Genomic DNA, 11,777 nt, shown 5'->3' with positions numbered 1-11,777 from the left:
GCATCGCAAACTTTCTGCAATCAACCCGGTTTCGCATGACCTCCATGATCACCCCTCCCTTGACCAAGCCACGATGCCGTGTCATGATAACATCATGAATTCTGGTGATACGTGACGTCATGTCGAGATGATTTGCTCTCTTCACTCGCGTTGACACCACCGAAGGTCAATTTTCGCTTTCGATGAATCACCTAAGGCTTTCGTCTCAATATTATAAATGGTTTCCGCAGTGCTCTAGTTCTGAAGACGCTTCATGACGAAAATGACATCCCACTTTATTGATTGCAGTAAGGCGACTGGTGACGACAGTCTTGTAGAGCTGTCCATCACCTCTTCCTGGCAAACGTGATACCATCTGCGAGAGGCAGCAGACAGACGTCTATCCGCTCATCCTCGTGTAGCTTCTTGTTGAACTCCCGCAGCGCCGCAACTTCCGTTGATTTGTCGCTGGGGTCGTAGACCAGGCCCCGCCACAGCACCTGTCACAACGCAGATGACCACTGGTCAAGCGCGTGTAGTTCTTTGAAGGTACGAGATAACCGAAATGCTGGACCAGCTATACGCTAAAACAGAAACCACTAGCATTGTAATCACTCTATTTCAAATAGTATCCCGAATTATACTTTATTGTCCACCGCGGTGATGTAGTGGTAAAGGTGCTCCGTTACTGACCCGAGGGTCACGGGTCGGATCTCAGCAGCAATAGTCTCATTTTGGTGGAGAAGAAAGGACAAAGAGTCCGTGTGCTGTGCGATATGTGTGCACGCTAAAGAACACCATATTGCCAAAACTTCCGGAGTTCTCCACTGGGCGTCTTTGACAGTCAAGCCATGGGTTTGCGGTGTCTCTCATGATCACATGGTGGTTTTGGGACATTAAACCCCACATATCAACCATGCCATGGGTTCGCGACGTAAAATCCCAGACATCATTATAGTTATATTGAATAAACGAGCTTAGTTGTTTCGCGGATGAGCAGTATAGGTGTCATCTAGGCTCTTTTTTGAAAAGTCCACCCTAGGTTAGCACTTCTATATATACGGAATAAACTCTGCTTTTATTTGAGGTCATCAGGTCAAATAGTGCCATGCTACTGCATAACGTTACTTTTTAGCAAGCCTCGTACGGACGGACGGATGGACAGAACCTTCGCCCCACTCATCATCCTTCACTCTGTCGATATGCTGTGATTTTTTTTAATCTGTCGCTCCTTGCACTTTGCGCAATGTGGGCAGCAGACACGGCATGCATATTGAAGCTGGCATCATATTTTAGTCTGTCTCTGTAATTTTTCAGTCATCACACTATCTCTCTTTCTCTTTTTTTAAAAATAGTCGTTGTCTCAGAAGTCGACTGCGAAACAACTCAGCACCCTCAGGCCAGCTTTGCCGGCTTCTTCGTGAAAAACTCTTTACAACCACTTTTTACCCCTCCACAGTTCCCAACAAAAGTGCACACACACACACGTTGGAGTGTACAGTTTCGCTATCCCCTGGAATGTGCATAACAACTATTTAAGCTTCAAACAATATACATACTTAAACTTTCTATGCTTTCACTTTGTCTAAATTCGTAACCATCCAGTAGCGTTCTGAGTACAATGCCCCATTATCTCTTTAAATGTAAACCTCTTTGACAGAGTCTGACTAAATAAAAATACACAAACAAGCAGACTCTCCAGTCAAGTTTAGCCTATAGATTTATTATTAAAATCAAAAACTAATCAATCCTACGCTTCGAGAACCGTTCGGTCTCTTCTTCAGGGGATGACTGTGCTGCCGGCTCCGCAGCTAGTGACTATTCTTAGTGGTTGTCCCCCTCTCCACCATTGTTCTTCCGGTCACCCTTGTTGCTGCGTTGTTTTCCACGTGAAAAGGGAGAAAACAACGCCGCATCAAGAACGACGGGACGCTAGCTTCTGTGACGGCCGGGCAGTCACACACTGAAGAAGAGACCAAATCGGTTTCGAAATGTAGGGCCAGTCTTTAATTTTAAATCTCGAGACCAAATATGGCTGGGGAGTGTTTATTCGTATCGATTGTCACTAAGAAAATAAAAGGACGAAACTATCTCCCAGGACCCGCAGTTGTTCCAAGTGGCACAATCGGAAATACTTCATCAACCCCACTAGTTGAGAAACATAATAGTCCGAAAGCCCAGGCGCCATGAGAGAGCCTTTTTTTATAACTATAACATACCATAAAGGCTTAGTCCTATCTTGACCTATGGCATGCTATTCTCGTTATCGAGTTCGCGTTCTGCAAAATTACTCTATAGCACTGCACAACGTTGGCATACTGACGTTGTCGATGGCAATGAGGCCATTTTTTTCTGAGCAGCTTTAGCGACCTGTCATAGTATTTGTCGTAGTTCTCCTTGTCCGCATCGATGAACACAAAGTCAAACGTGCCAGCCTGACCTTCGCTCAGCAGAGCATCTGTGAAGTCACAAAATTGAGAGCGAAAAAACAATTGGCAGATCCCACGTAGAGTGGGAATCGATGATATGCGAAGCACGAATAAGAAAGGTAGATATGTAACTTTAAAATCAGCTCAACGTTACAAGGGGAGGTAAATGATGCCATACATGACATACGTGTCATGATCATCATGTTTAGGTGTGTCGTTTACCTTCGTCATCAATTGATGTCGCGTTGTACCAAATTTAGTATATGTGAAGCTAGCGAAACAGCCGCGAGCACGCAGTGAGCGTGGTATGTTGCCATGTTCTTACAAGATACGCGTGACAGGATTATAATGTTTGCACCAGTCATATATTTTGTCATCCATTCGCGTCGCGTACCACCAAATTTGGTATATGTGAAGCTAGCGAAACAGCGGCAAGTGCATCATGACAGGCCCGAAATACTTCGACGTAACGTTGACGGACGCGCACGCTCGGCGCAGCGATGCTACGCTAGCAAAACGCGAGCACTATAGTATACGCCAGGCCAAACCGACGCGACCAGCGTCCGTCGGCGCGGCCCGGCGGCAACCGGCGCTAAATTGGACATGCTGTTTCGCGCCGATGCATTACCCAGACAACACTGCGTCTCCCTCTTTTCGTGACGGAGGGACGCCGGACGCGCTGAAACGCGCAGGCGTCAAAGCAATGCAGCGCAGTTCGCGCCTGCGAATATGTGGCAGGACCGGCGCCTGGCGTGGAAACGCCGGCGTGACGGGACGAAATGAACGCTTGCGAGCACGCGCACCCCGTCACGTCAAATTGTGTTGGCGCCTTGACATGTTCTCACATGAACACATGGCGCCTTGATATGTTCTCCCATGACATGCATCTCATGATTATCATGTTTTACCCTATAGATGGTCAGCCATTCACGTCACGTATATACAAAATTTGGCATATGGGAAGCTATTGAAACGGCCGCGAGCGCATCATGAGTGTGACATGTAGTCATGTTGTTACTTGACACGCATGTCTTGATTATCATGTTTGGATGTGTTATTTACTTTTGTCGTACGTTTGCGTCGCGGAATACCGAGTTTGGTACATGTGAAGCTAGCGAAACGGCCGCGAGCGTATCATGAGCGTGGCATGTAGTCATGTTGTTACATGACACGCGTTTTATGGTTATCATGTTTGCACCAGTATCATACCTTCGTCGTCCATTCACGTACCGTAATACCAAATTTGGTATATGTGACGCAAGAAAAACGGCCGCAAGCTCAACATAAGCGTGGCATGCAGTCGTGTTGTTACATGACATGCATATCATGATTCTCTTGTTAGGGTCTGTCGCTTGTGTTCGCCATGAAATCATGTCATACCATACCAGTTTTGCAACATACCATGTGAATGAAGCCACCACAAGAGCTGGAGCACCATGAAATGTAAAATATGAGATTCATAACATACATGTCGTGATTTTCATGTCATGACTAGTCGAATACGTTCTTCATGCAGTCATGTTACCAAGTTTGGTATCGATACCATTATCGAAACGGCCAGGAAAGCTAAAAGTCGTAGGCGGCTAGATAGACAGATAGATAGATAGATAGATAGATAGATAGATAGATAGATAGATAGATAGATAGATAGATAGATAGATAGATAGATAGATAGATAGATAGATAGATAGATAGATAGATAGATAGATAGATAGATACGCTTAAAGTCGAAGTTCAATAAGAAATGCTTCGCATTTGAAAACGGCTTTGAATTTGTATTGCCGTTCATTTTTTTCAACAACCCATACATAAGTCCGCCATCTCTTCCGCATCGTCTTCAGCAGCGACTAGTGAGTCCACCGAGTTAGAATTACTTTTTTCCGATCGTGGCGTAAAGGCTCTTTAACGACTTTATATGACATAATCAGTGCTCTATGAAACGTCTTTTGATATTGTAGCTTCAAAAATAAGTTATTAGGGTTGAAAATCTAGTAAAGGCATTTCTATGAAATATGCGACTCACACGAGATATTTCGATCAATAATGGAATGCGGAATGCCCAGTGAGAGATTGTGTGTGTGTGGGGGGGGGGGTACTAGCACACCTCCCTCAAAATTAATCAAACATCTAAGGGGCACTGAACGCCTGTGTGTCAAGATATGTGTGAAGAAACTTGATCGCAAACGCAACCCAATATAATGCGAATAAGTGAGTAGACAGGGGCTATAGGCCGTCGACAAAGGTCTAGCTCACTTAAGACTAACTGAAGAAATATGTTTCTCACTTGGACTCACACTGCCCAATATTTTACTCAACCAGACTCACTCGGAGTCAGACTTACTTTACCTTTCTTCAACCGCAATGTCTCGGACTCAAACTCATCATAATATTACTCCCCCTGACTCACTCCAACTCAGACTCACAGCTCAATTCGAGTCTGAGTAAGTTTGAATTGACTCATGAGTGAGTTGGACAGCCTGTGATCCTAGTGTGTTTTCACTTTAGCGTACAATGCATTCGAACAAACTAGCTCGACTTTTCTTGCTACGGCTACAGAACGTTAACCCCCCTTTTTTTCAGTACTTGATAGTTTTCGATCAATCACAATAAAGTTATTTCAATCAATCAATCGATTGCTCGATGTCTACTTATGTCGGTCAGTTTATGACTCCAGAATCGAGAGTGTTGTTATTGTGTCTTTTTTCTTCGTCCCTGTGCAAAGGTACTCTGGCTGAACAAGGCAGTCTTAAAGGGGCCCTGAAACACTTTTTCAAGTAACCATGAAATCAATCCACTGGAAGAGCTTCTTGCCTTATGACTTCAACACCGCAAAAATTTTAAGAATCCGTCCAGTGCGAGTAGAGTTACAAAGGTCTTTCACATGCTGCAATTGCACTCTCCCTGCTCTCGTTTCGACGAAAGCGCTGGAAGCTAAACAGGGAGGGATGGCAGGGCCACACACAAAAAAAAAACTTCACGCGTACCTTGGGACCTTGAGCACTTTTCTCCTTTTTTTTCTTCGAATGCGCGGCTTTCTCAGTGTGATCGCGCGCGCAAGCGTGGACAAGTCGCGGCCTCCCGTGGTGATATCTGTAACGAGCAAGCGCGCCACGTTCAAATCAGCCGACGGCTGACAGATGGGCTTGCTACATGTAATTTTTGAGCATTTTCCGTGATTTGTCGAGAGAAGAGAAACCAATTTTAAACTGACTGATAATTTATTGTGACTTCTATGGCGCGTCCTCCGGTATAATATTTGACTCGCGTGTTGTCGGGATCCTCTACTACCGATCGGCAGCGTATTCTGACCATGCTCAAAAAGTGTTGCAGGGCCCCTTTAAAGCAAAGCTTGTAGTTTCACGCAACGTAAGCTCCGTAAAAAGCGAATCTCGCGCTGCCGGGCCCTCATTCTCAGGGCCTGAGCTGTCGCAGAGGCTACCATAGGCGTCCTAGAATAGATACCTTGCCCGTTGTATTTGAATGCGTGTGACAAATGTTTTCATCGCAGCAAACTCACCTAAGGACTCAACAGCTTGGCCAAACCTCATCTCGATCTTGTCCTCCACGCCAGCCTGAAGCGAAAAAAAAAATAAGAATCGATAATTTACTGCGGCTGCGATCCTTGCAAATAATACAAATAAAAAGGTTAGGCTACACCTTTGCCGCACGGAAAAAGCAATGAAGGCGGTATCAACAAATTGTACGTTATACTACGTAAGGCTAACTCTTTTGGATTAAATCTTGTGTAACTACAGAACACGCTCGTATAAGGGTACACAGTTGCTCCAGCGACAGAAGCGATTTTCATGCAGTGTACAGTCTCAACACGAAGCGTTGAGAGCGCAGCACGTAGCAAAAGCCGTTCGTTGATGTCTATCAAGATAGCGCGTGCGCCAGCACTCATGTCCTTACAGTCAAAGTTCGCAGTTGCTGCCTGAGTTACGCAGCCCCCTACCTCTCCCGGTTTCGCTTTAAGGTCTTTCGCCTGATGAAAGACGGGCGAAGGAGCGATTCGACTGCACGCCTCACACGTGGGGTGATGTTATTGCTTGTGCCCTTCATGTGACGGAAACGGCTCGTTTCACCTCTGCTTCAGCCGCGGTCGTCTCCACCACTTGGAAGATTTTACTCGCGGATACACCATACAATGAGTAGCATGATGTTGCCCATTTGGGCTTTACACGGAGCATGACGGCCACACCGGCGGCAAAAACCCGTCGAGAGCCTCCATATAATTGATTTACCGGAGTATACAAAGGAAGCAATTTATTTATCTATTTATTTATTTTCAAATACTGCAGCCCCGTTATGGGGCTATCGCAGGAGGGGGTACACAGCAAGAAATAATAAAAAGGTGCAAAACAAAACAGCTGAATACACAAGTACATTGGCAGATCATAGAAATACAAAAATTTTACAGAGTTATACAAACAATGAAAGGTTTACAGCACACCGTCTTTTAATGCCTTCAAAAATTCATCTGTCTGCAGAGACCGAATGTGACCTGGTATGAGGTTCCATATTTCAATACATCGAGGAAAAAAGGTGTACTTGAAGAAATCAGTACGAGGACGAAACACAGATACATTAAGTGCGTGGCTGTTTCTGGTGGATGATGGTTTGTCAGGTGTTATGAAGTTGCTGTGTGGTGAATATTGCGGTGAATTAAATAAAGAGTGAAAAAGTTTCAGAGACTCGATGTCTCGTCTTTTAGTAAGTGATGATAGACCAAGCTGCGCTAGATGGCATGATGGTGAAACATTACAATCATAGCGTCTGTATATGAATCGAATAGCTTTTTTCTGGATGGATTCAACGCGTTTTATGTCAGTAATTTTATAAGGGTACCATACAGTGGCTCCATACTCAAGGATCGGTCGTACGAGGGTTTTGTATGTAAGCAGTTTTGTTTCCCTTTAGGCTAAACGTAGTGAGCGGTTAAGGTATCCAAGTTTCTTCAGAGCCTTGTTGCATGTTGTATCGATGTGACTAGACCAAGATAAGTTTGTAGTGAAAAGGAGACCAAGGTACTTATATTGTGAGACCCGCTGCACTACATAGTTATTAAAAGAATAATCAAACACAGACGGGGTTTTCTGTCTACTGAAACACATAGCAGCTGTCTTTTGAAAGTTAATGTTCATCTGTCAATTTTGGAACCACCTGCAAAAGTTTAAGAACAATGTATGGAGTGTATGATGATCATCAGGTGAATTTATTACGTGATATAAAACGCAGTCGTCAGCGTAAAGACGAATTTTAGTGGAAGCTGTGTCGGGTAGGTCATTTATATATAACAGAAAAAGTAATGGCCCTAGCACGAATCCCTGGGGCACTCCGGAAGATACACGTGCTTTAGATGAATGGAAGGTGTTAAATGATACGAACTGGCTATGACTTGAAAGGAAACTTCTAATCCACTGAACAAGCGATTGGTTTTTTAGTAAGAGATTGAGTTTATATAGAAGTTTTGAATGGATGACAGTATCGAAGGCTTCAGAGGAGTCTATGAATAATGCGTCCACCTGAAGACCGAAGTCAAGAGATATAGATATGTCATGAGTGAATTCTGTCAGCTGAGTTATGGTACTAAATCCACGCCGGAAACCATGTTGTGCATTGGACAGAATATTGTTAGTTTCGAGAACATTGATGATGTGTTTGAAGACAATATGTTCCAGTAGTTTGCATGAGTGAGAGGTTAATGATTAGGCCTGTAATTTAATACAGATTGCCTACTACCTGATTTGTGGAGTGGAAGGACTTGTGCAATTTTCCACGATGATGGAACAGTTGATGTTGATAATGATTTGTTGAAAATTACTGACAGGTATTGGCTTGTCCGTAGAGAATAGCGATGAAGAAAAATATTATTAACATTGTCTGGGCAAGACGACTTTTTTGAACCAACATTTAAAATCAAATTTAAAACACCTTCTGTAGACACAGAGACATCATAAATAGAAACAAGCGAGGCATGAAGTGGAGTGCAAGAAGAAATTTCGTGATCATCCTGAGCAAAGACAGACGTAAAGTATTCGTTAAATGCATTGGCAATGACCTGCGGCTGGCTAGTAGGAGTTTCATTAAGGACGAATGTACTAGTAGAGCATTCCTTTGGCGAGATTGAGTTCCAAAATTTTCGGGCATTATTCTTAACCATATTTCGCAAGGTAAACGAGAAAAAGAAGTCTTTAGCGGCATTTATTTTCCTACGAAGTTTCTCCTTCACTGTATTGAATTCAGCTCTACGCAGGGCATTGCCATTACGACTTGCATGCCTTAGTCTTGATAGTCAACGCTTTAAAAGCAGTATATTTCTCGTTATCCATGAAAGTTCAGTATTTTTCTTTTTAGTTTTTAGTGGTACATGTGTTTCAATACATTCATAACAAGGTTTTCAAAATAAGACACCAAACTGTGGACATCACCAGTATAGCTAAGTTCTTTAAAAATGTCAAACTCGCTGCTTAAGGTGTCAATTATAGACACATCGTCAGCCAGGCTATAATCGCGAAAAGTTGTATATTCATAGCGGCGTTTCAAAACTGTGCAATTAAGAGAGATTTGTACACCTTTATAATCAGAAATACCGTTAATGACCTGAGCTGTAAACCCCCTTGTATACAGTAAAGCACTGAGAAAAACGCAGTCTAATATAACATTGTCCCTTGTGGCATCAGTGACAACTTGTTTAAGACCTAAGTTTAGTGAAAAATTAATCACCTTTCTACAAATTAATGAATCGGTGCCCAAAGTGGAGAGCGATGACCATGAAATGCCAGGCACATTAAAGTCTCCCATGCAAATTAGGTTACCTGAAGAAAAGCCTTTTTGGTGTATAAAACTACTGAGTACTGTGAACTGATCTAGTGATGAACCTGGGGGACGATAAAATACACCAACATTTATAGGAGAGTTCGCGATATGAACCTTGCACCAGACGGTTTCAATATCTGCAGGTGACTTTAGTACAGAAAAACTTAAATCAGACTTCAAGAAGATGGCAACGCCGCCACCTTGGCCATGCAATCGATCAGTACGAACAACATTGAACCCTGGTGGAGTAATTTCAGAATCATATATGTCGCCATGAAACCAGGTTTCCATGACGCCAATAATGTGAGGACAATAGGTAGCAAGCAAGTCTACAAAATCAGGAAATTTATTAGTGAGACTTCTGGCATTTATATTGAGAGTACACACCTTATCATGATTCGGTCATTTCGTAAAAGTGGGGCGTTTAGAAGACTGTTTGGTGGATTTTACTAATGAGTTGAAAATACAATCCCAGTCATACTGCGCATTATCTATATATACATGATCGTACCTTATTTGCACAGTGAAACCGTCATTCCTAAAGGATGCAGTGGCGTCCCATAGTTTTTGGCGAATAATCCGTATGTGCTCAGAGAAGAGCTCCGTTATACGCATGTTAGAACCCTTCAGCTTAAAGCCATTCTTCAGCACCTTAATCTTTTCGCGGAAGTCAAGAAGTTTAAGAATGACCAGGTGAGGTTTACTACCCAAGTATCTACCGATCCTGTGGAATCGTTCGATCTGCGGAAATTCAACTTTAAGTATGTCTGAAAAAAACTTCGACAGACTGGCCTTTAAAGAATCGCTATTTTTATCTTCCGATTCCTCCAGGCCGTATATGATAATATAGTTTCTGCGCGAAGGATTTTCTAAATCATCATTTCGAGAAAAAAGCTTGTTGACTGAAGAAGACAGCTTTTCAATTCGGCAACGAAGTTCGTCGTAGAATGCAGCATTGCGAGAAGGTGGAGTCTTCTCTAGAACAGTTAAGCACGTTTCGATAGCCTCAAACCGGGAGTTGACAGAGTTACGCAATTCCGCGACATCTTTTTCTATTCTCTTCTGGCCAGATAAAATTTGAGAAAACATTTCTGAAACAGACCATTCATTGTCGGCATCAGAACTTGATGGACTATTAGAATCCGTTAGAGTAGGAGAACCTGTGCGCGATGTTAGGCCTGAGTTAGCCAAATTAGCCCGAGTTAGCCTTTACGGAGGTCCCGGGTTTAACTCCACATCGCCGCTTAGTAAGCGACTACACAGGCCGTGTACAATATCAGTATATGATGAAGTAAGCATAAATGAACAAATGTGGGGGCAAGGTACCAGCAGCAAAAATCAATCGTCAGAACGAGGGCAATAGGCATTGCTTGGGCAACATACCTGCACAAGGAACAGACAGCGATTAAGCATTGTGCTGGTGCTGCTGTCACCTTCCCCACTGAAGCGATGCAGTTGCGGCGGCGCTTTTATATCCTTGACCACCGACGTCACATCGGTGGGCGTTTTCAGAAGTACACTGTCATGGATGATGTCATCGAAGAAGGTTGCCGGCATGCTGACGAACGAACCATGGCTTTGCTCCAAGAGAAGGACAGGGCAGTCGGCGCGCACACAAGCCGAAACTTGCGCGTGTCGATCAGCAACCGGTGAAACATCAAAAACCGTCGAAGATGTGGCTACCAAGGGAGCTGCCAGGCCAGCGCAAAACTGCACAAGGAACAGACAGCGATTAAGCATTGTGCTGGTGCTGCTGTCACCTTCCCCACTCATCTATCTATCTATCTATCTATCTATCTATCTATCTATCTATCTATCTATCTATCTATCTATCTATCTGTCTGTCTGTCTGTCTGTCTGTCTGTCTGTCTGTCTGTCTATCTATCTATCTATCTATCTATCTATCTATCTATCTATCTATCTAACGCCTATGACTTTTAGCTGTCCTGGCCGTTTCGATAATTGTATCAATACCAAACTTGGTATGGCATAACATGATTGTATTAAGAACATATTTGACTAGTCATAACATGAAAATTATGACAGCTATGTCATGAATGTCATAATTTACATTTCATGCTTCTGCAGCTCTTGCGGTGGTTTCGTTCACATCGCATTGCAAAACAGGTATGGTATGACATGGTTGCATTGCGAACACAAGCGACAGACCCTAACATGAAAATTACGACAAGCGCGTCATCTAACAACATGGCTACATGCCACGCTCATGATACGCTCGCAGCCATTTCGCTAGTGTCACATAGACCAAATTAGTTATTACGGTACGTGAATGGATGATGAAGGTACGATACTGGTGCAAACATGATAAGCATGAGATGTGTGTCATGTAACAACATGACTAGATGCTACGCTCATGATGCGCTAGCAGCCGTTTCACTATCTTAAAAGGTACCGAACTCGGTATTACGCAACGCGAATGGACGACATAGGTAAATGACACATTCAAACATGATAATCACGACATGCGTGTCATGTAACAACATGACTACATGCCACACTCATGATACGCTCGCGGCCATTTCGATAGCT

The 11,777-nt window shown here is 43.4% G+C and overlaps 1 pseudogene; it reads right to left on the bottom strand.

Annotated features, from left to right (window-relative positions):
• Nucleotides 1-254: 254 nt before the first annotated feature.
• LOC142817507 (putative caffeoyl-CoA O-methyltransferase 2) lies at nt 255-10,784 on the bottom strand (annotated as a pseudogene).
• Nucleotides 10,785-11,777: the final 993 nt, after the last annotated feature.

The sequence above is a fragment of the Rhipicephalus microplus genome, chromosome 5 (genome assembly GCF_043290135.1).
Source record: "Rhipicephalus microplus isolate Deutch F79 chromosome 5, USDA_Rmic, whole genome shotgun sequence".
In the NCBI taxonomy this organism is placed as follows: domain Eukaryota; kingdom Metazoa; phylum Arthropoda; class Arachnida; order Ixodida; family Ixodidae; genus Rhipicephalus; species Rhipicephalus microplus.
The sequence above is the reverse complement of the archived record's forward strand: the minus strand, read 5'-3'. Positions and strand labels throughout refer to the sequence as shown.